Source organism: Nomia melanderi, chromosome 1 (assembly GCF_051020985.1).
Source record: "Nomia melanderi isolate GNS246 chromosome 1, iyNomMela1, whole genome shotgun sequence".
Lineage (NCBI taxonomy): Eukaryota > Metazoa > Arthropoda > Insecta > Hymenoptera > Halictidae > Nomia > Nomia melanderi.
In genome coordinates, this window is record NC_134999.1 from 9,343,123 (window position 1) to 9,351,658 (window position 8,536).

The window sequence follows — 8,536 nt, forward strand, 5'->3', positions numbered from 1 at the left end:
AACCAGTTATTTTTGTCTGTTTCTTCTGTTTTTTCTTTGTTTTCTTTTTACTAGAAATTTCTAGAATTTTCTGACCGGTGAAATATGAAGGAACTGTTGATCGAAGATAGTTTCGCCAGGGAAAACAATTGTTTTGAAATTTTTAAAAATATTTAAAATTCATGCGCACGCGTATTTTACGCGGATCGCGGAACATTAGCAAGTTGGTAACCATCCAGGCACGTTCTTCTGAATGAGTCCTGGCTCCTTTCCAGCGAACAGCCTATCCTTTTACGGGATATCACAGTGGCCGGCTGTTGAAACTTGTCGAAGCGTCCAAGTAGGACCGTCGCCGGAGCTTCTTGTCGAGGATTATCGGCGGCAATTGCGGAAAGTGCATCGAATTTGTGAACAATCGTCCTCGAAATTGCGAAAGGTCGCTAACGTCGCTCCAGCGACAAGCCCGGTGCTTGTTCTCGCAAAGGCGTTACCGTTAAGCTTCCTAACTGATACTCAACTTGATTAAACGGATTACTTATAATTCCAATGTCTACTGCAACTGTTCCAAAATATTTAATAATTACGCTTATGTTGCAATTAATAGAATAAAATAACCCATAACCACATATATAATCGAATGTTAATTTTAGAAAGTTATGACCAAAGTAGATTTCATGGAAAACGTTGTCTCTCTAAATATACAATGTACTTAATCACACAAGAAATACAAAAAATGAACAAATTATTCATTGACACTTCTTTCAAACTGAAACGGATTAATATCTCAACTCATCGTTACTATCTCTATCATATTAACTAGGACTGTTCTTTGCTTTCTTCGAAAATCCTTTCCCCCGAGAATTGCCTTTAAAAACTCCAAATAAAATTAGAAAATAAAACAAGGACACTGATTAATTCCCGGCGATCGACTCCGACGACGAAAGTTTCGAGTCATCAGGTCAGGAGGGGCGTTTCTGCGGGCGCAGGGTCTTGGTGGACGGCTCGAAACGCTAAATCGATCCGCAATCCCCGAAGCCGGTCGCCGCGTAACAGAATACAACCCCACAAAATCAAACGTAACTGTGTTCCAATAAAAACCGTCGTTTCCGGTACGGAGTGGTTGGCCGCGGGGTTTGGGAACAAGTCGAGATCGAAAAGATCCAACGAAACGTCATCTCCGGAAAGAGATCTTGCGACGACCGGTTTTACGTCGCTGTCCCGGAATCGGGCCACGGGTCATCCCGTGAATTCATTTTCCTGCGCATGGACAATGAATTAGCGGCGCCGTGATAAAGGGGACGAGCGGGATGAGGACCGTGCCCCGTGATGAGACATCGCGATAGGAATACGAGATTGGCCGGATAGAGGCAGGCTGTCTGCATGCCACCGCGTACCGTGCGCGTACTTACCGCGTCGGCTCGTGTCGTCAGCTTTTTGGCAGCCGGCGCCGTGCCTCATATTCGCAGCGTCGCCCCTTTGTCGCCCAAAAGTCGTAAGCGGAATGCACTTGACAATAAAGCAGGCTGCGTGCACGTACGTACCCACATAGACTACATCTATGTAGGCTCCGCGTATCGCACAATAGGCCCATAAGCTTTTACATTATCCTCCCTTGTCTCTCTTATACTGTCATCTCGATCCTTCGCCCCTCTTCCGACTTCTCCACCGTTCACCCTTTGTCTTGGTTCCTCCGCGTTTCCTTCTCGTTCGTGTCCTTGTCGCTCACTCCTCCACGAAGCCTGTATCGGACTCCCTTTGTTGCGAACCTCTCTTGAGCTATCTTGCTCCCGAGGTACTCCTTCTCTTGATTCCACCGTGCCGCGAAGTGTCCCTCTTTTGTCCTGACATTCGATCCTCTGATCATTCCGGGTTCCTCGCTTCGTTTCACGTCTTTCTTGATTTCTCCTTACGTTCCTTTTTTTCACCGTTACTCTTTCTTCTTCAATCCCCTTCTCCTGAACGCCGCCTCCTCCGGGGAGATCTTTTTTAACGCCTGTTGTCCACGCAATCGCCTCCTTCCCTTTTTTCCTGTGCTTGTTTTCGTGTCCTTTCAGGTACGTTTTTTAGGGAACTCGCGAAAAGAGACGTCTTACCTTTTTATTCATTTTGGGGGGTTTCTTTTGTTATGGTTCGTCTCGTTTAATTGGAGGAACCGGTAGCTGGAGCATTAGGGATATTTCGAGTATTGGCGTTTGTCGATTGTTGTTACTTCGGGATGATTAACGGCAGCATTGTTTTCTTTGCTATTTGTAATTATTTGAGGGATGAAACTATTAACGGCAGAAGTTAATCTGTGTCTCTGATTGATTACTTGAAAAGGCATCTACTTAATCTTTGCGCGTAACAGATTTACGTCTTCTCATTTAGTGTCCAAAAATTTGAACATTTAATGCCTTGGAGGACGTTTTTGTACAGAATTTCACATAAACTAAGAAGCTGTAGGTAACATAAATCTTACTGTTAATAAAAAAATTAACCAATACTTCAATGATAGAGTTCAATTAGTATTTTGCGATGGTATGAAGATGGCCCCGCATAAAAATGGCTCGCGAACGAAGTACATAATCGACACGTGGCGTGGTTGCGAAAGAAAATTCGGGCCAAGGGTTTATAACCGACCAAGGGCAACTGTTCCAAACGCAGCTGTTTCGCGACTACGATGCAATTTCCGCAGTTAGAGCAGCCAGCCTTCACAGATCCAATAATCGGCGCACGCCAGCGACGAAATAAGAGGAATCGGGCCATTCCACCGGAATCGGTTACATTCAATTCTGGGATTGAAAAATAACTAGGATGCCCTGTTTGTCGATGAATATTGTTCCCCCGGCTATGTTCGTCCGTTCGCGGACCACTTTCTGGCAAATAAAAGTGACAGGTTCCCGCCGTGAACGCTGCGAACGAAATTAATCGGTTATCTTGTTGCAATCTGTGAATACTAAAAATTATTTTTGTATTCTTTTCAATCGATTTTGTACGTTGTGGTAATTGACAATATGGCGGGCACCCGGCAATATAGGACATACATTCAGAACTATACAAATCATATTGTGTATGTATGCCTCATGCGTGTACAATAGATTATTGCGTTAGTAGAAACGCGGGACTTTCTAAATATAGCTTCATCGTATTCGGATTGCCAATTTAATTGCTTTGAAACTAAAATGTTTTAGAACACAATGATTTTCAATGAAAAGGAGAATTAAATTACGCGGAATGTAGATAGTTTCATTATCTTTATGTTAATAAATGTATTTTCGCTTTTCAACGCATTGAAACAAAAGTGTCTAACGTGAAGGGAAGCAGAAAATTATCAAAAGAAAAAATTATCATTTTAGGTAAACTAAAGTTAAAGGTTAATCTGTGTACAATGCTCAGCAAATCAAACAATAATACTAAATAAAATCTCAATTAATTAAAAATTGAAAATTAAATTTATAAATATAAGTTGTAATACTGAAAAAAATAATGACAAGTATGATAGAAAGAATCTGAAATGTTCTTGATACAATGAGAGTAGTAGATTAATCACTGAGGTACCCATTACTTAATCCGGAGTTCTATTTGATGGAAGGACGGTTTTGGGATAGCTGAACCGTGGTTATAGTGTTGCTAGGGATTTGCATAGCAGAACTTGGCGATGAAGTACGATGAAGTTGGTAGTAGAGAGCAGGCTGGAACTGATCCTGGCTGAGAAAGGCGATTGGGCCAACGTTCCAACTCCTTCAGCTTCACTGTTAGGCAGGTATGATGGCTCGTCTTTAGCGATGGTCCGCCACACAAGTAGATCCCCACCCTACATGTGGCCTGGGCCTAAAAAGGGTCGTGGAACCGCTCGTATAGAGCAGCAGTAAGACTACGAATAACACACCTTATTATGAGTCCTTCAAAATTACCTATACCACTACATTTACAGTATTATCACTACTGTATACATAGCAGAGCTGTACCCTTTTTTGGTTAATTTATCCGTATTGCTAGGCGTTCAAAATCTACTTTCCATTTCAAGGACAATTTTAACGTAACTATAAATCAAATAAGTAACCATTGTGATTAATCTTAACTTTCGAAGATTACCAAATAAATTGCTTCGATCCCCTGAGACTTTTAAACGTACAATTGCAATTGCACAAATACTCCAAATCTCCCATTTCCCAAAATCATGGCATGATCAACCCCCGCAAAATTAAGCAAAAATTCCACAATCATCATATATATATATATATATATATATATATATATATATATATATATATATATATATATATATATATATATATATATATACTCGAATTTCCGCGACATTTCCCAGAGTCCAAAAAAGAACCCTTAAAATAAATCACAGAAACATCTGTCCAAGGGTTAAACACCCGAAACCGTTTTTCCAGCACCTCCTCCATCCGTGAACAACATCGAGTACGCGATCGATTCCAATCCAACCGGTGGATCGGCTCGCCGCGGCGCGACGCGCGGAACGAGGTGTCCGCCTTTCCACGGCACGACAGCGTTACCCGTTTCGCGAATGGGACTCCGGCCAGCTCCCCTGGCCTCCCCGCCGCATGCGACCCGCGACGGACGGGTGGTCTCCTCCCGCGCGCCGTTCCTCCGGAAATCCCTTTACCCACAATCCCGCACGGCGCGGCGCGGCGCACACGTATTTTCCCGGCGACCCGGCTGCGTCTTGTTCAGACTTTCCACGGCTGGGCGACACTTCGCAGGCTGTGAAAACGGCGTCGTCGTCGGAATAGGAAGCGATGAAGGCGGCAGGGGGGTGGAGGAGGTGGATGAGGGAAGAGGCCGAGAGACGGGAAGGTGGGAGGCTGCCGGAGATTCCGCGGGATGTCTGTGTTTGTCCATGGAAATCGGTAAAGGAGGTCAGCGTATGCAAATAACAGGGTCGCGAGGGTTGCCAGAGCCAGGAGGGTCCCATAGGTCAACGGACAGGAAGGCACATAAGCCTGTCTTTGTCGTTGTATCCCTCTCCGTCCGTCCCCTTCCGCCTCATCCTCCTCCTCGTTTCTCCTCCTCCACCTCTTCCCTCCCTCCTCGTTGTCTCTCCATCGGCCCATGCACGGAGCTCTCGCGCCGGCGACCGTTACGGCACCATATATTTCTAAAGGCAGCGGTGGCGGCGGCACCGGAGTCACGTCCACAGATATAAAGGTTCTAGCGCGCCTCGCGAGTGTCGGTGCTCTCTCGCCTACGCTCGTGGAAATATTCGATTTTTACGATACGAGACGGGGGAGCGCACCGCCGCGCCGCGAGGACCCGAGCGCTACGTACCCTTGTACCTGCCACCGTTTTTACGTCCCGCTCCTAGCTTCCCCATTCTCGCCCTGGGATCGTTTTCTTCCTATCCCTTCTTCCTTATTCATCTTTTTGTTTTGTTTTTCTTTGCGTCGTGTTACTCGCCGCGCCGCGACGCTCGTTTTCTGGGCTTGATCCGAGGATTAACCCCTTAACGCGTTGATTGGTGTGCTCACCAATAATTGCTTCCGAATTACTTGGAAGTAATAATTCGTATAAGGCAACTGAATGTCGAACGGAAATGTTTGGTAATGTAAGTAACTGGATAATAATAAGAATTGTAAGAACTGTGGTATTAACACGTTAAACGGCACGGAAATTAAATTGCATTTGTACGTAAGCAATGGATATGACAGAAAAATCGTTCGTTTACAATACTTTAATGAAATTCATTACGAAGGGCATGTATACATCTTTTTATATGGAATGCTTAAAAAACATTGTTTATTAAAGTTAATACTATCTGTTCCTAGGGACCGATACTACGATTAACATGTTAAATAATGAGTGTTAAATAATAATGATTATTTTAGTACCATTTATTTTTGCGAAGCAGGAATAAAAGATATAAAAAGCTCTTTGAGTCTCGTGGTTGTCAATGGCTTAAAGGTCATGCTTGCGAGATATTGGGTTACGAATCGACACGAACGATATTGAAGCTTATTCATTTATACTTGAAGAACATAATTTATTCTTTCCTCATGCAAACAAAAATCTTTGATCACCTAGAATCGGATGACAATAATATTAAGTTGAGAATTAACTAAGAACAATGCTAATTTCTAATCTGAAGCTTGTTCATTTCACTGAACACTTTGAAAATTTCGTCAAAATATTCGTTTGGGGGTTAAGGTACGGGATGGGAAGCCAGAAAAAATGACTATATCGATACACTGTGTCCACGCCGACGGGATGCCGATGGGAATGTGTGGGCGGTGGATTCACCGAATGCAGGAGTGTGTCTGTATGTGAAAATGTTTGCTCCTTCCCGCGAGAAAATCGTCCTGCTTCGCGTTTCCTGGATGGACTGGGCGGTTGGGCGACCTGTGCACCCTTTGTCGCCTTTGTTAAAGGGAGTTTGAGGGAAGGACCCAGTAGAAGGGAAGCAGACTTGTTGGTTTTATTGTTTCTTCTTTTCGTTTTTGTTTTAGCTTGCGTTGATTTTGGTACCTTCCTCTGTTTGCTATGTGAATTTTTCAATTGATGGTTTGCTTCGACGGAAACCGTAAAGTTTGATGAGATCTGGGTGGACAGGTAAATTGTAAAATGTGTTATGTGTAATTTTTAGGTGGCAGAACGTTGCTGGAAGTATTTACTGTTTTAATACATTCACTTTCGTAGTTCGATTAATGAAATTTATTTTATTGTCACACAGCATTTGCCATTGACGTCTCCAAGCAATTTTAAACTTCCTTTCGCATCAGAGGAAACAGTTTACTTTTAAATATTGCCTAAATGTTAATACCGACTGAAAATAAACATACTCAACTAAAAATTCGTCTTCCCTAGCTGTCAATTGAACGATTTTCTCTAACACCATTATTCTATGTTCTCAATCATTTTCAAATTCTCTTCACCTAACTTACTTCACCTCGCTCTTCATACATAACTTCCTCCAAGCTCTACTAGAACAATAGGTTCACGATCAGTGTTTCTCTCAATAGCAGTCTTCATTATCTTTTATCAGGTGCAACAAATCCTTTATACAATACTCAAATAAGATTCGAGAAAAAGATCTCATCAACTTCCGACGCGTTACAGCATGCGTCACGATTTCAAATAAAGACATACGTCCAAGTAATTCAATTTCCTTTACCCATACAAGCTATCGAGCGTCCCAAATATATCAAGATGCTCGCGGTGTTAATCGACATCAAGTAACTCCCCGTACAATCCAGAGAAGATACTCAGCTCCCAGTTCAAACACACCTGGTCCCCGCATCTCCAATCTCCTTCGAGACGCGCGACGTCCGCGAATATTCCCGCGAAACACGCATCCGGCGTCCAATAACTCCTCCGATTTAATTCTCGATCTCGCGAAACTCTAACCGGTCTCCCTCTTCCTCTTTTCTTCCCTCCATTATTTTTTAATTCGTCCGAGCAGGTCCATTAATTTTATCGACGGCGCCAAGGTACAAGTGCGCACGGTATATTTCTCTCCGTCCCGGAACTCTCCTTCCCCCTTTTCCCCCCGTATTTCAAACGGTCGAAACGCGAAACCGTTTGCAGTGCGGCGAAGAACGCCGGCCGGGCTCCCGGTCCGAAAATCTCACCGGAAGCAGCCAGGAGAGAGAACCGGCCCGGGTAGAGACCAACGAACGCCTGCTTTCAGCTTTTACCATTCCTTTTTCTCCGTTTTTTTTTCTTGTTTTTTTCCTTCATTTCAGCGTGGCCCGAAGTCCATGTGCCGGGAGGCACCGAAAGAGCCGGTACCGTTTGCTTTCGCGTACGCACCGAGGAACGTTCGAATAAACGTGCCTACGCATTCCTACCCCTCTTGCCCCACCCCCTCGCTCCAGCCCCCCTCTCTCCCTACTTCTTTCTCTGTCTCGTTTGCACCCTTCGCGCTACCGCGTCGCTCCGTCGTCGGCGCTCCCACCGCGTGGCGCACCGATGTCCTGGCGCGCAGCGTGAATTTTAATTAAAGCAATTAAGCATGCGTCCATAGGTAGTCGCATTAACCAGCGCATCGCGTTCACGGTTACGCCCGAGCTCAAAAACGCGACGGCGATGCGTCACGCGACGGGTAACGCCGGGTAACTGCGGAGCTACGGGCTACGGGCGGACGCTTTCATCCCCCCGGCAACCCCTTTGAGGAAAGAATGCCGCGACGCGAGTAATGGTACTCGGATAACCTTGATGGATCGTCGATCCGAGCGTTGCGCCGCGGAATTCCGATGGTTGTCGGGGGAATTTTGTAATTGAGATTTCGCGGATTTCTGGTTTTTGGGTTTCCCGGTGTTTGGGTCTATTGGCCCGGAGGATAGCGGTTAATTTGAATTTTTGAAACTATTTTTAGCTGTATACAACTTTAGTTTAGCGATAATTGGGATTTTGAGAATTTCTGATTTCTGTTTCTTTGGGAGGAAGCATTGTGTGTTGTAGACTCATTTGTTCAGATTATTTTGTGTATTTAGGATTTATTGCAGCTATTGATAATAACTGAGGTTTCAGAAATTGTTTTTTAAATGGGTACGTAGAGGTTAATTTGGACATTTGCGAGGAGGGGTTGGGTTTTGTAGATTAATATGTA